At 41.5% G+C, this 23285-nt stretch overlaps 1 protein-coding gene across 1 annotated transcript in view; it reads right to left on the minus strand.

Annotated features, from left to right (window-relative positions):
* RAD51B (RAD51 paralog B) overlaps positions 1-23285 on the minus strand; it is a 672013-nt gene that overhangs the window by 145058 nt on the left and 503670 nt on the right. The gene's annotated exons all lie outside the window — the stretch shown is intronic.

Consider the following 23285-nt stretch of genomic DNA (forward strand, 5'->3'; position numbering starts at 1 on the left):
AGATGCGGTCAAAATGCCAAAGCTATTGTTCTTTAGAAAGTGCTTCCATATATAAAACCAGAACTGTTTCTCTAAATAAAATCTATTTTCCTGAGTTTTACTGGTTGTTTCTGGATTCCAAATTAGATTAGTCAAGTCACAATAGGAAACAAGCCAGACACCTACCTACCAGAGATAACACTAGGAATTGATTCAGTATAAAACCCAAACACTTAATTCTAAATCTCCACAAATTCAGGCACCAATAGTAAGCTATCCCATGATTTGTCTCATTCACGTTAACTCAGACACTAATGGTGATTTGCTGCCTAACAGTAAATATAATGAATAAAAACTAAAAATCCTAGGATTTTATCATGACTTGACCACTAGGCTTTTGTTCTTATTTTTTTTGGATGTGCTGTTTGCCCACACACAATATTTACTTCTTCCAGACATGTTATTAATCTTGAAAGTAACTCCTCAGTAGAACCAAACAGGCCATATTTTGTTCATCTTCCTTCTATGATATGCAGCAAGTGGTTCCAGAGTACTTTTGATAAGTAAGTCCTCTATCACAGAATCTTAGTGAAGAGGAATCTTCAAGGTCACATAGTTTAAACTTTCACCCTGTACATAACAAATTCTTTTTTTTTTCCCACAAAAGAAACGTTCAAGGCAATTTTTGCTTAATATACTCAGTAGAAGAGGAAAACATCTGCCATCTTTTTGGTTATAAGAATGCTTTCTATCCTTAAATACCATTTATTTTCTCCCTTCAATCTTCTTTTCTTTAGGTTAAATAGCCCACTTTCATCTTTCTTCAGAGATCTGATTTTCCATGCTTTTAATCATTTCAATTGCTTTCCACATCCTCTCAAAATGCAGTAGCTTGAGCTGGGCACAGTAGGTGAATGAGAGCTTTGCTACCAAGTGTCTCATTAATGCTGAATATGGTGATTCAGTTTTTCATGCCAGACTCCTGTTAATATCACCTAGCACATGTTAGATTTTAAATTAAGCTTTAAAGTTTTACATACACACACATACATGTAGAAAATTGAACATTTGCTTTAAACTCATTGTGTATGGTTTAAAAAATACTTTTATATTAGCTTGTCTAAAACCCAGAGAACTGAAAAAACTCTCCAGTAATTTCAAGTGATTTCTTTTCCTAAGGGAACACCCAGACTTCACTGAGTTCCAACACATTTAATCACAGATCCCATACAGAGCTAGTAATATGACTTCTTCAGTCTCCAGTCTCCTCTGGGAACCCCAAGTGCCATATGTATATCATCATGTTCACTGGAACCACAGGAAAGGACAAATACTCTAATATGGCTCTATGGGATTTGTGGCTCTAGTTAGTTGATTTTCAGATCTTTTTCCTAACTTGTATCCCCGTGGGGCTGTAAGTCCCAGACATGTGGAATCCAGGGATGTATGGATGTTTCATTCAGGAAGATGGAAGTAAGTCACAAAATGACAACTCAAACCATTGTAAGGGGCAAAACGTTAGCTAGGGCCCCTAAGTGGGTCTCATTGACAAGGTAGCAGTACCCAGCATCCAAAAGATAATGGGAATCGGACTTTGTCCAGTTTCAGCCCTCCTTTCATCTGTGTTGGTACTATTAGGCAGATCTCCTCTAAAGGATGTCACCAGGCTGCACTGTACCTGTTGAAGGCTCCAGCATACAGAGGGAACTCTTCCTTTCTGTCTTTCCAGGCATACCCTGTGCATGTGCTCATGTGTTCAGCACTAAAACAATCACTAAAATTCTGCATGGTCTGAGCAGGTTCAGAGCCGAACTCTAGAGCTAGAAGAAGACAACAGTCTCAGGTAAGGCCCAAAGATGGAGATCAGGATGGGTAGCATCCCAGAGAAAAGTGAGGTAGTGCTGTTTCTCATAAAGGGGAGGGGGAAGTTGGGTGTGGAAGAACATGATAGATAAAGTTGTATAGGAATATGAAAAAGGAAAGAGAGAGACAGACAGACAAAGGATTCCTAAGGAACTGAATGCCTCTGGGGCTTTGTGTAGAGAGGAAGAACTGCTGTTTCAGGAAACTGTCTACCTTTTGAAAATGACTTCAGGCGTTATTACTAATTATCCTAGTAAAATGAACACATATCAGTGAATAGTTATAAGATCCCATCCTAAGTCTAATAGAGACTATGCTGAAATGTGCCATAATTCTGTTTACTACGGCATAGTGATTAACTTCCACATCCTAGTTTATTTAGCCTTTTATAGTCACAGATATTCCTTTATAATTATGACTTGATATTTAACTTATGACAATTTTATACTCTTTTAATAATACCTTTCTCAAAGATTAATATCCACTCACAGTGGCTAGAACTTGAAATAATTACAGTCTGTTTATCTTTGGTTCCTTGTTGAGTCTTAAGTTAATTATAAAAATATTTGTAAGTAATAAAAATAACCTCGGTGGGTAATATGGGCATTGGTATTAAAAGCAAAAGAGAACCAGGAAATTTAGTTAGATTCCCAAAGGAGTCTTTGGCCAAGAAAGGTTTGGGAAGCACCATGCTAGCTGTCTCCAAATGTAATATAATCTTGGCCTACACAGTGCAGAAGAAAGCAGAGGTGAGAAAAAAGAGAGAGGAAATGGAACAACTCTTTTTGCAAAAAGAAAAACCTCTGAAGAATATAATTTTTATTTTCTGTGTGTTCTAAAGGAAAAAAAAGCTAATTTATACACATATTTGTATTTAAAGAAGAGGCTAAACTAATAAGACACCTAGAAAAACAACTGTAATCACAGGCTGGAGTGACAGTATTGTGGGTAGGGCATTTGCCTCACATGCAGCTGACCCAGATTCAATCTCCAACATCCCATAGGGTCCCTCCAAGACAACCAGGAGTGATCCCTGAGTGCAGAGCCAGTAGTAAGTCCTGAATACTGCTGGGTGTGGCCCAAAAATAGAAAGAAAGGAAAGAAAGAAAGAAAGAAAGAAAGAAAGAAAGAAAGAAAGAAAGAAAAGAGGGAGGGAGAGAGGAAGGAAGGAAGGAAAGAAGAGAGAAAGAGAGAGAGGAAGAAAGGAAGGAAAGAAGAGAGAAAGAGAGGAAGGAAGGAAGGAAGGAAGGAAGGAAGGAAGGAAGGAAGGAAGGAAGGAAGGAAGGAAGGAAGGAAGAAAAAACCCTGCTATCAACTGATGGTGTAACAACTATGGCAGAAGTATTTTATGACCTACCAAAAAGTAAGCTTGCCCAAACTGATCAAGTTATACTCTCTTCCCTTACCTCTAAAATCAGACATGGAGAGGCTGGAGAGATAGTAAGTGGATAAGTTTGCCTGCCTTGCATGTAACTAACTTGGGTTTAATCCCTAGCACTCAGATGGTCCCCCAAGCCTCACCTGGAGTGATCCCTGAGTAAAGAGCCAGGAGTAAGCGCTGAGCACTGCTAGGTGTGGCCCAAACACAAAGACCAAAAAATGAAATCAGACATGGAAATACGTTTTCTTGATAACTTCCTGTGTCCCTCTTTGGAGTACTCTGCCACCCATCTCTGCCCTGCTCTCTGTGTGTGGGTGAACGGTGTAGTCCCTATCCACAGGACCTTTTCCCAGGTTAGGCTTCTGGGGGTAAGCAGAAGATTCAAGGGATGGAATAGTTCTGGGCTATGGGGTAACTGTAGCACTGTCCTCCCATTGTTCATCCATTTGCTTGAGTGGGTCCAGTAACGTCTCCATTGTGAGACTTGTTGTTACTGTGTTTAGCATATTGAATACGTCACAGGTAGCTTGCCAGGCTTTGCCATGCGGGTGAGATACTCTCGGTAGCTTGCCGGGCTCTCCGAAAGGGGCGGAGGAATAGAACTCAGGTTGTTCATGTCAGTCGCGTGCAAGGCAAACGCCCTACCGCTGTGCTATCTCTCCATCCATGATGGGGTAACTATACCTCTCAAATGAAGGTCTCTGACCAGTGAGACAGTCCTCTCTGTTGCCTCTTTCTAGGATCTAGCCTCTCTCCTCAACCATCAAGGGGTACAAATGGAGTCCCTGCTATTAAATTCCAAACGAGCCCTATGGTTTCCCTATGCCAAACTTGCTCTGCTAAAATCACTTCTGCCATTACCCAAGTGTCCTGAACGAGCACTGATGGGATCCTGGCTGATGTAACACACAATGAAGTCTGCGGAAGAATCAGGTTGTAGCAGAAGTTCTAACAGCAACTTGTGCCTCTCCCTAGTCCTAGTCTTAGCATTTACTCTTCCTTTTATTTGGGATAAATGCATGCCAATCCCGCCATGGAAGCTTTACGACCAAAGGACTCTTTAGTCCTCTCCTCATGATCGTGTCACAGATACAGAATGAGCTGGAATGAGGAGGACTGCCTGGATTTCTTCATGCTGACCCAACCCAGCCACCTTCTCCCCCATGTCCTCAAAATCCCTCCATCATCCTTACAGCCTGTCCCTTTCTTTCCACGGGGTAGTGGTAGGACAAACAGCACTGCCGTAATCATGCTCAGGACAGAATGTTCCAGTGAGGAGACAAGTCTTTCTTATTAATGAGTCAACAAATGACTCAATCCGTATTTCATAAAGAAAGATAAGATATTGCTAGAATCCTTAAGAACTTAACAATCGGAAACATGCCTCAGTCATGTTTCCGGTCACCAAGGTGGCCCAGTGCCTGTCACTTAGTAGGGACCCAGTAAAGCCCTGGCTGAGATGGATTCACATGTTAAAGTCTATGGAGCAGCACGCTGGTCAGTGCGACAAGGGCTGCCATTGTGCGTCCTGTCTGCACATTTCCACCATGTCCAGGTTCCTGCTTCCTCTTCTTAATGGAAACATCATCAAAGTCTTTCTCAGTGTTTTTTTTTTTTTAGCCTATTTTGGGTCAGGACTTCCCCCCTTGAGAATGTGATGTTCCATGCCAACAGATAAATATAGGTCAAAGACCGCAGGTTTAAAAAAGAAAAAAAGAGAGAAAAACCAAGCTGAGGGGGGAAAAAATCTCTTAGTCAAAATGCTGTGTACAATTCTGCAGAAGACTTGCTCCCTGTGTAGGAAAGCCAGGCTCAGGTACTCCAGGAGGACTGGCAGAAGGGAAATTCTAGTCCAGACCTCAGAAGGTCATCAAGGGCATGTTTCTTGACCATTTTCCGACCATCGTCGACTTCTTGATTTTTTTCCTGCCTCCCCCACCCCATCCTATAGGTTGGCTCCCTAGTCTCATACAATGATCTCTCATTTATGAAAATTTTTTTCACCTTTACCTTTACCTAACCAAGTTATCCAAGTCCCCTTGGATAACCTGGGGGCTCACAGAGGGCCGGTCATATAGTCTCTGGTCAGATGATGCTAATCAAGAGGAACTTCACCCAATTTCAACTTTTGATAAAGATTATCTATAATTGTTCCTGTTGATGATGATAAAAGGTGGGCACTGTACTGTCATACTTACATAGCCCTCAGGATATCTTTATTTCTTAGCAAGTTGCTAATGAAACTGAGATATGGGATGTTTAGTAGATTGATCAAAATTGTAAAAGAAAATAGTGAGGAGACCAAGACTATAACCTATGTAGCCCTAACTGAATGCTTGAGCTCTGCACTAGTCTGCTGTTATTCCCTCACTTGGCTCATAATGAGTTGATACCCATTACTAACAACCTAACCTTGCCAATGGGACTTTATTAGGACTCAGTGGTAGAGTAAGTTGCCAGAGGGAAAGGTACTTTTTCCGCTGCCATGGGAAATGCAGAGATATATAAAGAGTTTTCCTTTAAGAAGGCATAAATGCTACGAGAGGGGAAAAGTTTAACACCTATGTGCATTCATAAGACCAGATGGCATGGATGAGATGGGCATAGTTTATGTTCCAGTGAGATAAAGCACTGAGTGGATGGTCAAAAGTATTCTTCTCAGAGGTGAAATGAACTTTATGTGGAAAGGAAGCATAAACAGGAATTCAGAGTTTGAGAAAAATAGATTGTTTCTCGAATGAAAATGTGAAGCAACTAGAGGAATAACAACATGAAGCAAATGCCAAAAGAATCACATTCTAAAAAGAATATGTTCCACAAGATAATACAAAACACCAAAGTTTATGTCTGAAGTATATATTTACATGATAGAGAAGGAACCATTTACAAAGAGGTCTTTTATATCTTTGGAAGAGACCACTTGAAAGCAGGAAAGTTCAGGGCACAAATCATGTCAAGTTTGGGAATGTGAGAGAAATGCACATCCAAAGGGGCCGGCCCAGGGCTGGGGAAGAAGTTCAGTGGTAGAGTACATGCTTCCTCTTAGTAAGACCCTGGTTTCCATCCCTGCCACCATCCAAAGGGAGTCAAAGTGGGCATGTCCGGCTCCTGGGTCTCACTGTGCACCAGGTTCTGTACCAGGTGCTCGAGACAGAGACCTACCGGCAAAAAACCTACTGCTTACGAGGAAAGGCAGCGACTATGGATGTAAGTTTCTCTAAGATGTCAAGGTGTCTGTGATAACAGGGAGTTGACAATGAGTCTCTAAGTTGAAGCCTAGAGGGTTTAACACTAGAATCATCCTTCACAGATATGCTATCCAGAAGCTGATGGTTTGTTCATCCAACCTGGATTCAGATGGTTCATTCTAATACTATCTCAGTGAACTTTAGAATGAGAACCACCAAAACAACACTCTAGCTATATACAATTTACTGATATGCCAGGTACTTGCAAAGTAAATTACAGTATCTACTACCTTAGGTGTGGTTTTATTTGTAATCCTTTAAGAGGTTGGTAAGTTCTTCAAGCTCTTGGTAACTGGAGACACATGTCTTACCTTTCTTTCATAGCTTCTAAGGACCCACAATAGCATACCCAATAGGTACTTTGCATGTTTTCCGCCTGTCCTCTTAATATCGTAGCATCATGACTAAAAGTCAATCTTGAGCTTCAGGAAAGTGTCCCTGCTCCTTCTCTCTGGATACATCTGTGCCTCCCTTCCTCTGGTGCAGGGCGCAGCCTCTCCATTCTTTCTTGTTTTTCCATGCCACCCTTCTGGCAGGCCTCCTAGTTCTCGGAGAAACACCACTCCTAGCTGCCAAGACTTCAGACTCAATGCCTAGTGAGGTCACAAGTGTGGGCTCAGGCCAGTATTTGGCACATAATAAGCACTTAATGAAGGTCTATTGGAGAATGAAGAAACTAAAGATAATGTCCACATGTCTGGGCCGCCAGTATCACCAGGTACATGGCCCCCACTCCCAGACCCCGGGGTCTCCTGGATCAGGGAGGCCTGCTGACTCTGTTCTGGGCTCTCCTTGGAGGACTAACAGATCTGGGCTGAGTGCTGCTGGAAGCCTGCATCCTGGAAACCATGGATGCTCTTCTACTGCATCCTCTCTAAAGTCCTCACAGTCTCCCTATAGACTAGTTAAAGTTATTTAAAACACCCACTTACCAGTGTCACATGCTACCCACAAATGGGCAAACAACATAGAGTACTTTTTTGTTCTTTTCAACTGACCTAATAAGTGGCCATTGTGTGAATTTTGTTAACATATTTATAAAAGTGTGGATAGTACCACTAAGCTGAAGGGGAAAACTTATTTTTTTTTAAATTTATTTTTACTGTTTAAGTCTCTTTATTTCTATCATGTGACTATGAGCTAAGATTTAATTTTTTATCATTTTCAATTAAAGTAACATGGCATTATCACATTACATGTTTCCTGTTGTGGCACTGGAACTTACCAAGTGTATACACGATGTTAACCTCATCACTAAAGGTCCAATTCTATCCTCACCAGACAACTGTCCCCTTTGACATGCTTACGCTCCCTATCCTACCCCATCCTTTCTGGCAACCACTAATTGGTCTTATAGTTCAAAAGTTTATTTTTGTTTTATGCAGATCATCTGGCTTTTTCCCCCCTAGATATACCACATATGAGTGGAATCAGATATGTTTGTCTTTTTCTATCTGGCTTATTGCACCAAGCGTAATAGCTTTGAGGTTCTTGTGATGTTGCAAGTGGCAGAATTTAATCTTCTTTTAAAAAAGCCAAGTAGTATTCCACCACATCAGCTTTATCCAATCATCAGTTCTGGGCACTTGGTTTGTTTCCAATTCTTGACTTGTAAGCAATGCTCGACTAACTATGGTGGTGCAGATATTTCTTAAACTAATGTCCTCCGCCCCTCTCGGAGAGCCCGGCAAGCTACCGAGAGTATTCGATATGCCAGACACAGTAACAACAAAGTCTCCAATGGAGACGTTACTGGGCCCGCTCGAGCAAATCGACGATCAACGGGAGGGCCTTTACCTTTACCTTTACCTTTTAATGTCCCTTTATTTTCAGATACATATACAGAAGTAGTATAACTATAGGTAAAAGGTAAAGGCCCTCCCGTTGATCGTCGATTTGCTCGAGCGGGCCCAGTAACGTCTCCATTGGAGACTTTGTTGTTACTGTGTCTGGCATATCGAATACTCTCGGTAGCTTGCCGGGCTCTCCGAGAGGGGCGGAGGAATCGAACTCAGGTCGGCCATGTTGGCCGCGTGTAAGGCGAACGCCCTACCGCTGTGCTATCGCTCCAGCCCAGTATAACTATATCATAAAGAATTTCTATTTTTAATTTGGGGGGAACATCAGCAGGGTACTCCTGGTGTTGTTAGGGAGACTAAGTAGTATTGAGGATTGAACCCACGGTTATTGCGTGCAAAACCTGTACTGTACTCCAGTCCATTGACTTATCTTCCTAAACCCTCAATTTCTAATTATTTGAGGCATCTCCATACTAATTTCCCATTATGAATGCTCTAATTTATACCCCCAGCAACCAAATGCAAGGGTTCTTTTCTCTCCATAGTCTCTCCACTTCTTACGGTTTCTAGTCTTTTGGATAATATCTATCTTCACAAATCTGAGGTGGTGATGTTGCTTTGACAGAATACACTCTTAGAAAACAGTTTTCATGTGTAATTTTTTTGTTTGTTTGGCGCCATACCCGGTGGTGCTCAGGGTCTACTCCTGGCAGTGCATGGGCTAAGTGAGGTGATGGGAATCAAACTGGGGTTAGCCACACTCAAGGAAAGTGCCTTATTCCCTGTATTCTCTCTTATCCATCCCATATAATTTTTTAAAGCATCTACCCGAAATTGCACAAGATAAAAATATTGGTATTACAGGTTTGTTTTTTAGAGAATGCCAGTAATGCCATTCATTGTCTCCATTTTTGCTCCCACCAGTACACCTTTCAGCAGGACAGCTATGAGTTATCCATATCTGTGTCTAGTCCTTTTCCCATTAGACTTGCAAAGTTGAGCCATTTTCAGATGCAGCTTTTTGAATTACAATGAGTGGACTTTTAACTGTGCCTTTTTAAACCAAACATTCCAGGTGCTCGTTAAAAGTCTTCCTGGCAATAGTGCAAAGTTAAGGCCTTTATCTTTCTGCTATAGGCATTCTTTCACTCACCCCACATTAAAATCCTAGCACTTTCTTCTTGCAGCCCTACTTTCAAGTGGCTGCATCTGCCCTTGCCTAGATTTCAGCTCTAACCCAAAGCAAGGAAACACTGGCCTTTTACAGAACAAAAATAAGAGCTGGAAGGATAATTTGACTCATTCCTGCTTATGTACAAAATATGAGAAAAGACACAAGGTTGTGAGAAATGTGGACCTCACAGCTCAAAAGAGAAGAAAGGATTTGCACATACACAGATAACCAATAATATCAGTACATGTGCCAATATGTGGCGAAGGCAGCTGGGGCAATTAGAGATGTATAGAGGGGATGGATGAAAAATCTGAAAGGAGGGTTGGGAGAAAAGTAATTTGTCAAGCCAGCTGACCAAAAGACAGGGAAAGAGATACATACGCTAAGATCTGATGATCAAAGTTCTTGAGTGAAAGGAGGGAACTCGTTACCTTGCAGCCCTTGCAGACTACCACAGAATTTATTTTCAACTTGGAAAGTCTGATGTAGCAGTTGTAATTCTTCAATCCAGATCAAAAGAACAGCATTGTTGTTGCTTTTTGCTTTTTTATATTTACAAACCTGTCCCTTACTATTTGCTAAGTTCTGCTCTAAGTGATTTTTAAATATAACTCACAAATCCTCACAGCAATGCTGAGTGCAGAATGATTTTTTTTGCCTTTTCAACAGAAGGGAAAATCAAAGTAGAATTTGAGTGACTGGCACAATGTCTACACTTGAGTTGCTCTTCCAGTTACCATGAAAGAACAGATTACGGGCTAAACGCTTCTGTTTGCTGAACCCCTCAGAGAAATAAAATACCAAAGGCAGGGATAATCAATAATGTCTTCTTAGGGCTTCTTTTGAAATCCTCCAAGACTATCATTTACTGAATTGTTCCCAAAAGCACCTGTGGCACCAGCATTCCATCACCCACAACGGAGGGAAATCAAAAGTCTGTGAGTTTAAAGGTCTATAAACTGACTAAGGTAGTCAGAAGTGGGAAAGGGAGCTACAAAAGAACAGAGGAATGTGGGGAGAAGGGACGAAGGAGCAGGGAGTGGCCGTGGCTGCTTTGAGTAGAAAACATGATGACTTTTGTCAAATATCTAGGTTAACAAAGGAGATGGTGACATTAGCCACCTCCTGAGATCCCCCTTCTCTGTGGTTTTACCCTAGTTTCCCATTTTGGGTTTAAAATTTCAGTTTAGAATTAAATGGACTTGAATTTTAAAGCCATAAAAAGCTAGTGGGGAAGGGAAATGGGATGCAGGAGAAACGCAGCACAATGGGAACTAGGAGAGACACAAAGAAAATTAAAAAGGGAAAGCAAAGAGACTGGTGGGAGCAACAGTACAGCGGGGATGAGAAGAGATGTGTTCAGAGTCAGAGAAGAGAGGCTGGAATAGTTTTTAACCAGAAAAAATTCAGTGTTCTAGTGTGACCCCCATGAAAGAAATTCTTCCAGACTCTTGGGTCCACAACCCACAGCTTGGGAAATGCCATAGGGACACTGGGTAGACCACACCCATAGAGATACTTTACACTTAACATCTGCCTCAGCAGATGATGGGAAGGGAACAACCAACTGCATCAACTTTCCCAGCTGGAACAAGTAACATGGCTCAAAATGCTGACAAATCATTTTATATAAGAAGTGAAGCCGAAGGACCATGTGTTCGTTCAAAAAAGAAAATGGTGTTGGTATATTTTTGCTACTTCTTTACTCAGAGGAAAACTGGGAAGATGGAGTGGGTGGGGAAGAAGAGCTCAGCCTTTGGCAGAAGGGTTGGCTGAGCACAATAGTAGCTCAGCAGAATCGAAACAAATGGCCATTTTGGAACAATCATGTGATGCCTATGTTAGTTCATCTTAGAGCTGTTAGCTATTTACGGTCTAATGCTTCACAGTCTCTCCACGCTCTTGAAAAATATTAAAATAATGACACATTTTAAAATGTTGTAAGAGAGTGCTTGGGTATTCTTTGGGGGGGGAGTGTTTTCCAAAAAATGATTGATTAAATTCTTTTTATATAAAATAGGAAACATCTGACGCTGACATTTCCCATCACCTAAATTTTTATGTCTATTGAATCACTGTATGACACAAATGGATAAAGATTATTTTAGGTCAATTTCAGATGGCGAATTTTCTAGTAGTTCTGTTCTACAAGGAACCAGGAAACGAAGAATGATTTGAGATCAAACTGCAAATTTTGGAACTGGAATCAGAGTGGGGATCTAAGGGGTGCATGGCATGCAAGTCTGGTGGTCAGGCCAATGGGTTTTGAAGTCAGACTGATGGAAATGACAATCGAAGCTCTGAGACCTGCAGGAAGTTACCTAATTGCTTTGCGACTTGACTTCCTTGTTTATGAAATGAAGAAAGCAGTGCTTGTCTCAGAGGGTGGGAGGAGGCAAGATAAACTCATGCAGGTGAAACACTGGCACATACAAGGCACTTGCTAAGTGGAAGCTATTATCATTCTTAGGGACACGTCTACTTAATCCTTATTTCACCAGGCTAGGCTGGCATTTTATAGGAGCAAGAATTTTAAAGGGTCCAGAGCTACTCTAAGAAGGACTTTGGATCTTTTTTTTCCTTCCTTCTCTTCCCTCTGCTATTGTAATCACTGGGGCTTGCACACACTTGGTTGTGGTATTCACATACTTGGTTTGGGGGTCGGTCGGAGATCAAACCCTCATGGCAGCAGAGGTCACAAACAGCAGAGTCACTGAAGTTGCACTTGGCATGCAGAGCAGTGCCAAGGATTGAACTCTCAGGCTTATGATTGTAAGGGAGGCACTCTACCACTGAGCCACATCCTCAGGCTCAAAGTACTTCGATTTTCCAAGGGAGACTCAGTTTTGACCTTATCATCTGAGTTAAAGTTTGAACAAAGATGCCTCTGAACATCTACAAAATGTGAGTCTGGGCTAGAATGGCCTAAAAGGGCTACACAAACACTCTCTTCTCATCCTCTCATCCTCTCCCATAAAAATCGTTTCTGAGTCAGCCACACAAGGTAGGGAAATGAGACAAGACTCTCTCTGGCTCTGCCTGACTGGTCTGGTTTTATTTTCTATTGGATAGTACATATTATTTTATTTTACTGGCTGACAGTAACTTTCATTTATACTATAAGCGCCCAGTTTAACTCTGTAGCATTTTTGTTGTGAAAGTAACATAGGGTTGGAGCCAGAAAGGTAGTACAGTGTGTAGTTTACCTTGCCTGGAGTTGAAATGGGTTTTATACCCAGCACCCCATAATCACTGTGAGGTACCCCAATCACTGTGAGGAGTGATTCCTCAGTGATTACAGTGCCACAAGTAAGCCCTGAGCAATGCCAGGTGCATCGCCCCTCCTAAAAAAGGTAACATCGGATTACCATATTGCCTTGCACGCAGCCAACATGGCCGACCCGAGTTCGATTCCTCCGCCCCTCTCGGAGAGCCCGGCAAGCTACCGAGAGTATCTCGCCCGCACGGCAGAGCCTGGTAAGCTCCCCGTGACGTATTCAATATGCCAAACACAGTAACAGCAAAGTCTCCAATGGAGACGTTACTGGGCTCGAGCAAATCAATGATCAACGGGAGGGCCTTTACTTTAAAAGTAAGTGTTAAAATTTCAGAATTTCAAAATCGTGTGGCCACTACTGCAGCCACGCGACATCATATGTTATTCTTAACCAGCAACAGAAAACAAATTGTCTACTGTTGCCTTTTCAGCAGATCTGAGTGTTGGGGTAAATTCCAAATAATAATAGTGGGTCTGGTGTCAAAATATTGAATGTGATCAAAGTAGAGAGAGAGCAATGTGGAAATCATCTGCCCCACAAGCAGGGGGAGGGTGTGGGATGGGGGTATACTGGGGTTTTTGGTGGTGGAAAACGGGCACTGAAGGGATGGGTGTTTCACTGCACTACCAAGACTTAAACCCAAAAGGTTTGTAACCACTCTCACAGTGATTCAATAAATATAATTATAAAAAATGAAAAAAAAGTAAGGTGGAGTTCATGCCCAATTCAATCAGCTAATCAGTGGCTGAATAAGTAGCAGTACTCCTACATAAAAATATAATATATATACATACATATAGGGCTGAGGATGTAGCTCAGCAGTGAAGCACTTGTCTTGCATGTGTGAGCCCTGAGATCAGTCTGTGGAAACACACACACACACACACACACACACACACACACACACACAGAATTTCCAGTTATATTTAAATACTGGCTAAATAATAGGTTTTTAAATGATGATTTTTAAAGTTAAATTTAAAAAATGTGTACATATATCCAGCACAATACTTATACTAAAAAGCTCTTTGCTGGGCCAAAGATATAGTATGGCAGGTAAAGCGACCCGAGTTTGATCCCCAGCATCCAGTATGGTCACCTGAGCACCACCAGTAGTGATTCCTGAGTGCAGAGCCTGAGCATCAACAGGTGTAACCTCCCTCAAAAAAAATAAAGAAGTCATTTGCTATTTCTCTGAAGCATGAATTTAATTGTACATCCTGTATTTTACCTGGTCCCCTTTAACAGTGACCTTATCTATGCCTTACCTAATTTGCAGAGTGGTGAAATCACCTCCCACGTCCATAATTAGTACTGCTTTGGAAAATACCAACAAATAAATAAATAGTTTCTAGAGATATTTTTTTCTCAGCAAATCACAGTACAAAAATTACAGACACACACACACACACACACACACACACACATATATAATTTCTCTACTCGGGATTTTTTTAAAGCATCTAAGCCTAGCAGGGGAAGAAAAAAGTACAGGGAAATTCCCTGCTGATGGCATGTAAATCATTACTGGAGATTGACATTTAAGGCATGCCGCACACAGGAGAACTGGACTCATGCTTTTGTGGCTAGTCTAGAAAGACCAACAGGATAAGCTACATTTTCTCCAAATCTTTTCTTTATTCTTCACTATATATATATATATGTATATATATACACACATAAATTATATGTTCTCAAATTGGGAAGCATTTTTTTTTGGCAGTTTCAATGACACAAAATACTACAAAATTAACTCTCATAGTCAAAAGGCAGTGTCCAGCAGTGCTGGATATCATCTTTACCTAAAGCCACAGCCTGGCTATTTCCACAGACCCCAGAGGAGGGTGACCATGCCATGAACTAAGCCACACAGTAGGTAAACTGTTCCTGCAAGCAAACAAGCACAAACCCCCTCTTCCTTGGTTATAACAAAACCACTGAATTCTTTCCTTCCTGACTGAGAGCCAACTATATTCCTTCATTTCCAAAATATCTCCAAACAACTCCAGGTTCAAGGTCCTTAGCAACTTAAATTTAGAAACAGGTTTACCCTGTGGGACTCAGGGAATTCTAAGCAAATAGTACCATCTATTCTTTTATCTTCTTTTTTCAAAATTATCTATTCAGACCTCCAAGTCGACTTCCTAAGTCTACTCTGTCTTGTACAGCAATTATAGCTTCAAAGGATTAGAAACCAATGTACATTTCAAGGGGTTGTTTTTTTAAAAAAAACTTCTTGAAAGTATTACATTACCCTTCTGGGTCAGTGTAGAACAAGCTTTTGGCCACCTTGAACTAGACAAACAAATGAAAATGGTTCTAGCTCACCAGCCTGGCACAAGAAGATTCTCATCAAAGAAGTGCTTTATAAATTATGGGAACCACGAGTGAAAATCCACTGGTGCTTTGATAGTGACCCTGGAGGTGCTGACCACAGGGTGAATCATTAAAGAATCAACCAAAGAAGAAAACAAATCATTGTATCAGTTGTATGAACTGAACTGCTTTTCTAGGAACTCTGCTGATACAGTCAAGGGAAATCAGAGTCCCGGATTCACTTGATTTCCCTGTTTGTGATATAGAATCAATTCATACCAGATGGTATATGGATCGATCCATCTTGGGTTTCCCAAATTCTGTTCTTGGCACCTTGCTGCTCTCTCTTCTTAGACTGCTTCCCAACTTCCATCCATACTTACTGAAATTGGAACTATTTATCAGCATTCATTTAAAGCATTTGGAGCTTTTGAAAACTTTGGGCTAATTTTTTTTAGGAAAGCTTCCCTGAAATGGTCTTTTTAGTTTCCAAATTTCTAGTGTATTTTTGACTCCTAACCCTATAGTTATGAAGATTTATTATACCTAATAAGAAGTAGTGAGGGACTAGTTTCTCCCACCAATTAGAATCCCCACTGAAGGCTGGGAGTAAATCTCACAGAACCTCATTCAAATGGAGCAATCTCAATATAAATAAGTAGGGAGAACAGATGCAACTATGAACCATGCTTCTGATTTCTTTGTGACATCTCCACTAGGAAATTGTTGATGCCAACCTTTCTCATATACAAAGTGCTTTTTGATAGCACAGGCAGCATTTTGAAATGATCTGTTTCCATGCAAGTCACTAAATTTTCTGTGCTCTTAAGGTCAGTAACTTGTCTTATTGGTCCATATGTTCCATATGTCTGCAGTGCATAACATAAGACCTGAAAATGAGAGGGCATGTAAATAAATACTTCATAGACCCCTCAAAGGCACTCTGAAGGCGTCTCTAAGTACCTCTGAAGGCCACCATCAAAATATCAATGGATGTTTAATAGGCCTTTAAAAGGGAGAGGACCCACACATTCTTATCGTTTGCATCTTCTTTCTATAATCAAGAACTATTGATGTTGGTATGTGAGGCAGACATTGTTAATTTCTCAGTTATTTAAATGATAATTTCTTGTTTCTTTATAAAAATAATGAGCAAAAAGACAGAAATTCCTTCTAAAAATAATGTTGGTCTTCTGACTGGTCTCCTTTCCTAGTCTAACAAAACTTTATTTGGTGACTGGGGATGTGGCTCAGTGTCTGCATACAGAAGGCCTTGGGTTTGATCTCCAGCAATGCTCCCCACCCCCCCCCCCCCGCAGAAAATAAATTTAGTATGCATTTCAGCATGACCTTCATTACAACTCGGATCATTATTGGTATTTTTTAAAAATAATTCAACTAAAGTTTTAAAATTGGATTGTAATGTGGATGATATCACTTTCTGAATTCAATCAATAATCACTGTGTTACACAAACTTGCTGTATCTAATTATATCTCAATAAGTCTATACACAAAATTAACAGCCTATGCAGCAACAGGGAAAACCTCCTGTTTTTCATTTTGACCTCCGAGGCCTGCGCTAGTACTCAGTGTGACTGTTCCTTGTTATCAGGAGATGCATCCACGCTGGCAGGAGGGCTCAGGCAGGTCACTAAATGTAAACAGCTCTGCAGAGGTCACCACAAAGGCCCTGTTGTTCTATCTTATAGCCGAGAAGGAAAGGAGAGTCGCCATGGAATATCTACTCTTTCTTGCATCCCTAATTAGAAACATATGGAAGAGGGCCCACCCACGGGTCAAATCAGGCAGAAAGACCCTGTTTCTTCTGCCTAATATTGCATGCTGGCTGAAGTAAAAGCTTTCCCTGGGCCTGCCATAGGAATGGTTTCAAATTTTAAAAGTATCTCCAAAGGCCTCCATCAAAATACCAGTGGATTTTTACTATAGCCTCCCCATGTTTTGAAAAGCACTTCCTTGAGCAGCACATAATTGGTGCCAGGTTGGTAAACTCTAACCAGTTTTCCAACCAGATAAACATTTATTTGTCCAGTTCAGTGTGGCTGTGTGCTGTGCTCTGGAGTGGAAGCATCTCCTGAATGACAAGGAACAGTAATACTATGTGCCACAGTAGGCCTCAGAGATCAAAATGAAAAATAAGAGATTTTCCCTCTTGCTGCACAGATTGTAAATTTTGTATACAGACTTATTGGGATATAATTAGCTACATCAAGTATAAGTAGCTCAGATCAACCCCTTCCCACAAGCAGGTGAAATGCAGCGTTTAGCGAAACTTAAATACTTTAAGCAGCATCTTAGCCACAAGGCTCACACTAATGTTTGCTATTTATTTTACTTTGATTCTTTCTAATTTACAGATGGAAAATATAGCTCTAGAATCCCAACTGTCACAATGAGATATCAAGAATAGGAATGACAGACTATATAAACTCTACTCATTAATGTCCTAAAGAAAATGCCATATTAGTCTCAGAAGTGATTCATTGCAACAATACCCGAAAAGGAATGCTGCAGTTTTCATTCAGAAAATCCCAGAAAACACAAGCTTTACTTCAAACCCTGAGAGATAGTGATTTGGTTAAACAGAAGAAAAATGGATATAAAGCCAACCTAAAGTTTTACTTTGGGTCTAATGAAATACAACTGCTGGTAGACCTAATTATTGAAATACACCCAAAAATAATGTTTTTTTAAAAAAATTTTAAGACATAAAGAGCAATATATGCAAAGACTGTTGGGCTGGCCCAACCTGGGGGCTTCTGCAAATATGATATAGTCCAAAAGGCCTGCTTTGATCTGGCCCTAGATGAGTATTTAATCCCCTATGTGGAGGAAAACTATAGTTCTTAGATTAATTACCCAGTCACAGATCTTCTGCCAAGCTGCTCCAAGTCTCTCTTCCTAATGTGAAATAAAACGTCCATTTATTCCAAACAATGTGGTAGAGCCAGTTTGTGCCAGAGAGTATGTATTCCTTCCCTGTTCAATTACAGGTACATAAATGGTGAGTGCATCATTCATGTGTGTGGAGAGCAATGATCAGTCTGAACTCCACTGCTTCTTTGAAGTTTGACAGAGGACGAAGACTTGGCAGTGGGTGATTCTTGGAAAGAAACTGGAAACTAGAGCGAGTTCATATTACATATGAAGAGTTATCTTCTTGGTTGAAGTATGTACCTAAAACGAGACAAAGACTGAGAGCTCTTAGGGAGACCCCACACAGTGTCCTTAGCTGGTATTCTACAGAAAACTAATTGTCTTCTGTCAAATGAGGGGTGGGGGTAGTAGGGAAGGAGATGAACCTATGGTACTGGTGACACTGGTGTCCAGGACAGTGATCACCATGGACTGTCATAGAGAGTGGAGCTTCAAAATTTAGATTCAGTGGACAACCCTGCATGAGTTTTTGATTCTTCCCATCTCTGCTTCCTCAATTATTAAAGTAGAAATAAATACACCTGTCCGCTTTGGTGTGAAATGAGATTGCATCACCTTTTTTGGCTCTAAAATCAAGACGTGTCATGTTAATATTACACTGTTCCGTAGAACCAAGTGCATGGAAGCTTGGGGCTTCCAGTACATGAATGAATGCCAGTAACCAGATGATCCACAGCCAAATGTGAGATCAGATTCTCTGAAGAGAGGGAAGCGTTTTAAATCTGCCATTCAGGGTGCTGCCCCCCCCCCCCCAAATACTAAGTTCTGAAAGGAAGTGAATGAAGACTTTTCGGCTGCCTTTTCTTTGGCAGGCCAATGCCTCCCTGACCACCTCCAAGACAGGGTAATTCATGGTAAGGGACCAGGAGGAGTGCACAGGAGTCAGAGGCTGAGGGCTTGGGGACAGGAGAAGACACAGTGGAGTGGGAGTAAACTGGACGGTGGCACTGTCCTTTGATCAAATGCTTATTTTTCTTTAGGCAGGATGATTATAGAAAACTTGCTGTCAGCACTCTGGGACTAATCTTTCCAGACACTTCTCTGAAGAGTGAATGACTCTGATCAAATCCCCCAAATCAGCAGTTGAGGAGGTGGAAGGAAGAGCTTTCAAAGCTGCTGATGTACATAGAACTCTTGGTCGGAAGCTAGACTCACTGCTAGGGCACACAGCAGTTGCTAGCCCCTAAACATAGGCACAGGCCTGAGGAGGAAAGCAACCAGAGGCCACAGTCTTTATGCTCCTTGCTTTCTGACTGCAAAACAGCCAAGGGAAAAAGGAAGATACGAGTCAGTAGGAATCCTGGGACTCAACAATCCTCGCTATTGTCACCCCATTCCGTATGCCTTCTATCAGCAAAACCATTTACATCACTCCAGACCTATCCCCGACCCCTACAATCTCCCTGTCACTCAACCTATGCTGGTTCCAGGGGAACTGCAGGCCAAACGTGAAGGATTCCTTTGTTTCCATCTCTATGATAGGATGGCATGCGGTCCTGAGTGCCAAGGTACTGAGATAAGAGGAGTGCTCAAAATGCCCAGATGGCTGGAGAATGAAAACCCGGAGAACTGAGCCAAATTTGCACAGCAGACAAGGGCCACTGTAGCCAGGCCTGGAAGTGGAGTTCTCGTCCAGAGGCAGCAGCGGAACTAAAGGGAAGCCATCCCCCAACTCAGCTGGTGGGAGTTGGGCAGTGGCCCAGCTGGAAGGGGCTCTCAAACACATCCCTGTAAGCTACCCGTGAAAGACAGAGATGCCGTTAAAAACAACAAACAAAAGGAGCCGCTAATCAAGAGGAACTTTAGACTTAAGAACAGGATTCAGTCATCCTTCCAGAAAGATGCATGTCTGGGCCAGGGCCCAAGAGCATGATACTCAGCTGCTGTACCCCTCTTTGGGGCCTGCGTTTGGAGGGACTGAAAGAAGAAGACATTCACAAAGGAGGCAGATGGGACGCACCCCCCCACCCCCCTGCCCCGGCAGTGTGGTTCCCATACAGAATATTAGAATTCACCAGGTATAAGCAATCACAATTGCAATCAGCTGGGCTTGGAACTGACATACTGTTTTGAATATGAAACTAGCAGAGACCTCAAAACTCCTCTCATTCTCCTTCCCTCTAAACTTCAAAAGTTCTAACCATTTAGTGGTTGATGCACAGTGCTGGAAATAAGGAGACACCAATCTTGTATACTCCAGGTCCTCATTCCTCAAGAAAAAGCAAGAGCTTTTTCTGAGGTTGGTAAAACAAAAGTCTTCTGAATAGAGCTAGCCCAACTGGTCTTAACATTTCCTGCCCAGGTTTAATACTTATAACCAGGCTATTGTGTTAATGACAGGCAACTCCCTCCACTGCTTTCCTAATATTTATTAGGTATTATCTAAATTGCTCTTAGCAACATTTTATCTTCTACTAATTCTTCAGTGAGAAAGGCTCTGACATCACCAGGTAAATCAAGCCTAATAGGATAGTGGAAATGAGAAACAGTAAAAGCTTGATAATGGTGTTGGCAAAACCTATTAACTATGGAAAGAAACTGTTAAGACATTCTAGTTTAATTGGGCTTTGAAAACCATTTAAGTGATGTTGAGGGTTGGGCTTACTTTCTTCCCTGAAAGTCCAGATGCCTTGATTCAGGGGGAAAAGGGTGTATGTGTTGATCTAGCACCCTCAGACGACAATAGATTTACAACAGATTTATGATGGAGGGAGATGCCTGAATGTGAAGACGAACCTTTTTACCGCCCAGAAGTAAAGCCATAGTTTTGGCCTGCGGAACTTCAGTTTACAACCTGCTTTAAACTGAAAGATGGCAGCAAAGCGGAACAGCGGGCTGGTTCTCTGGCCTGTTTTAAACTTGCCAAGACACAAAGAAATGGTGAGGCTCCGGGGAACTGCATTTTGCTCCTTGCAGTTCTTTAGGTAGTATCCATGTGGAGTGAGTGAATCAATCTTTATAATCAGAAGCAGCTGCTCTATTTATAACTTACCCTTGCATACAACGCCTTTCACTGGCATTTTTTTTTAAACACTGCATTTCTCCTGCATGGCGCTACTATGCAACATGGACTTGGTTCCTTGTGGATGAAAGGCACTCCTGAAGCCCATGAATGAACAAAATAATATTGATTTGATTTATACAGCATGAGTTGAAATAACAGAGCAGAGTGTCAGTGGGTCAATTTGTTGAATTACCATATGTTTAGGGTTAATATCCAGTTACCTTCTTTTTCCCTCCTGCCTGGCCCCCAGATGACATCAACACGAATGTCTTTTAAACAGCACAGTGCTATTTTAAGCATGGCACAGAGGGGAGGGGGGAAGATGATCATGAACTGAGATAGCATGAGGACTGCAGCAAGAACAGGATACCCTTTGAAAAGAGAAGGCAAGCTCTTCATGAGAGCAAGGATTCAGGATGTCCTAGGTCACTGCAAGTGGCATTGTCATTTATCACTGACTGGAGAAACACAGTGGCCAGATTTCCTGGAAATAAAAGCCCACCCCTCCCGAATTTTCTCTTGACGTAAACCATTCTCTATTTGCAAGAGATGAGGGAGAAAAGCACATGCTTATGTTCAAATAAAGCCTTTGAAACAGCCATTGCCTGCATCCCCAATGGTCTTCTTATTAAGTCTCAGGTTTTTCATAATCACTTCTTCTTCAGAGAAAACTGCCTAGAGGTATTCTGTTAAAATGGATTTTGTTAGCTTTTCATGCTTTCTTCCAGCACCACCCCCCCCCCACCCAAACCTTTTTTGTTTTTACTAGATTATATGTTGAACGTGTAGTTAACAAAGTAGGCCTGGAAAAAACGTGGTAGTCTACATCCTTCATACACAGAAACTTTCTGATGAGATTTATCTGTGATTTACCTGAACAAAGATGAGGTGATCTGGGAGGTAAGAGGTAATGGAAGAAAGGTTGCTCTTTAAATAGGTTCATCTCCAATACATTGATGATGGACAGAAGCCTCCAGGGGGAAGATAACATGGGAGAACCCTTCCCTTCTCCACAGAGGAAGCTCACCAGAGCCGAAATGTCTTGGGGAAGACTGTGATAAAGGAAATGCAATGGCTTGCAAAGGGTTTAGTGTGCAAAAGTAAGAAAGGCTAGAAACAAATTCTATTAAGAAAGCTTGGGGGGAAAAAAAGAAAGAAATCTTGAGCCCTACTTTATAGAATTTGACTTTATCTTTGAAAAACTAGTTTTCCTTAGAGATAAGGACAAATTGTGATTTTAAAATTCAGCCCTATTCCCTCTCACATTAGCCCATTTGGTCCTACCTCATGCAGTCAGACCTACAGAAAGGGTTCTTCCCCTCTGTGCCATAATATCTACTGTGTGGTTTGCAGGCTCCGGGTCTTCATAAAAAGATTAAGGATTTTTTTTAAAAAAGTAAAACATTAAAAATTTTATTCCATGTGGTATTACATGGAAAGTATCGTGCTAAGTGAAATGAGTCAGAAAGAGAGGGATAGACATAGAAAGATTGCATTCATCTGGGGAACATAAAGTAACAAAATAGGAGACTAACACCCAAGAATGGCCAAGATAAGTACCAGGAGGTTTACTCCATGGCTTTGAGGACAGCCGCACACGCTAGGGGAAAAGGCAGCTCAGATAGAGAAGGGAGCACCAAATAAAGGGTGTTGGGAGGTTCCTCTCAGGATGGGAAACGCGTGATGAGAGTGGACTATAGTCCGAACAAGATTGTCACTCAATGTCTCTTTTGCAAACCACAGCACTCAAAAGGAGAGCGATAACAAAAGGGAATGCCCTGCCACAGTGGTAGGGTGGGATGGGGGGAAGGGGAGTGGGAGGGATACTGGGACTGGTGGTGGTGGAGAATGAGCTCTGGTGGACGGATGGGTATTCGATTATTGTATAACTGAAACCCAAGCACAAAAATTTGTAAGTCTACAACTGTACCTCATGGTGTTTCACTGATAAAAATTTAAGAAAAAATATTTTATTCAGTGATAAGAGGAAATCAGGTGTGGGATCCTGGGGGGTGGGGGTGAGAGGGAATTGGCCCACAATATTTGATGTGATTCTTTCCATGCTAGAGTGAAATGGCTTAGACTCTTTCACCAATTTAAAAGGAAAATTTAACACAAGAGAGATACAGGTATTTTCCTAAGCCTCCTTAGGAGCCAGCTATGAAACAACTGACTGATTAAAAACTAAGGCTGTTCCTTAGATAGGTAGCAAGAAAGTCTCCAGAAATCCTCCAAGAATCATCACTTTGACAATAATTTCCCATGATTACTCATTTCTCATGATTTT

The sequence above is a fragment of the Sorex fumeus genome, unplaced genomic scaffold, assembly GCF_029834395.1.
Source record: "Sorex fumeus unplaced genomic scaffold, SorFum_2.1 ptg000098l, whole genome shotgun sequence".
Taxonomy (NCBI): Eukaryota; Metazoa; Chordata; class Mammalia; order Eulipotyphla; family Soricidae; genus Sorex; species Sorex fumeus.